Below are 499 nucleotides of genomic sequence, written 5' to 3'. Positions count from 1 at the left end.
CAGATAAAGAATTAAAACCTTTTGCTGCTGCTAGGATTGCTGCTGCAGTAGAAATGCATGCACCCAATAGAAGATGGCAGTTTGATGCAACACTCAAACTTCTCTGTTTAGCCGGTAAGTATAAATAAATAAATAAATAAATAAATAAATAAATAAATAAATTAATAAATAAATAAATAAATAAATAATTATTTAATTTGTTACTGATAGATGGAGACAACAGCAAAGCCAGAGATGGATACGCGTCTCGCTATATATTACTAATTGTGTTTTATTTATGTCTTTCTGTCTCTTTCTGTTTCTGTCTCTTTTTATTTATCTTTGAATATCTTTCTGTCTCTTTGGCTCTGTCTCTCCCTCTCTCTGTCTATCTGTCTCTGTTTCTCTTTGTCTCTTTCTCTCTATCTCCCTTTCTCTCTCTCCCTATCTTTCTGTCTATATATACATATACATATAAGTACATATATACATATATATATACCTGTATGAAGAAAGAGAG

The 499-nt window shown here is 30.9% G+C and overlaps 1 protein-coding gene across 1 annotated transcript in view; it reads left to right on the top strand.

Annotated features, from left to right (window-relative positions):
* The window catches only part of EMH_0032200 (gamma-adaptin, putative), a gene marked incomplete at both ends in the record, with an annotated part of 8,164 nt that overhangs the window by 3,200 nt on the left and 4,465 nt on the right, over positions 1 to 499 (top strand).

This window comes from Eimeria mitis, genomic scaffold (assembly GCF_000499745.2).
Source record: "Eimeria mitis Houghton genomic scaffold, Emh_scaff1219, whole genome shotgun sequence".
Classification (NCBI taxonomy): Eukaryota; Apicomplexa; class Conoidasida; order Eucoccidiorida; family Eimeriidae; genus Eimeria; species Eimeria mitis.
Note: the sequence above shows the minus strand (reverse complement) of the source record. Positions and strands in the feature narration are given on the sequence as shown.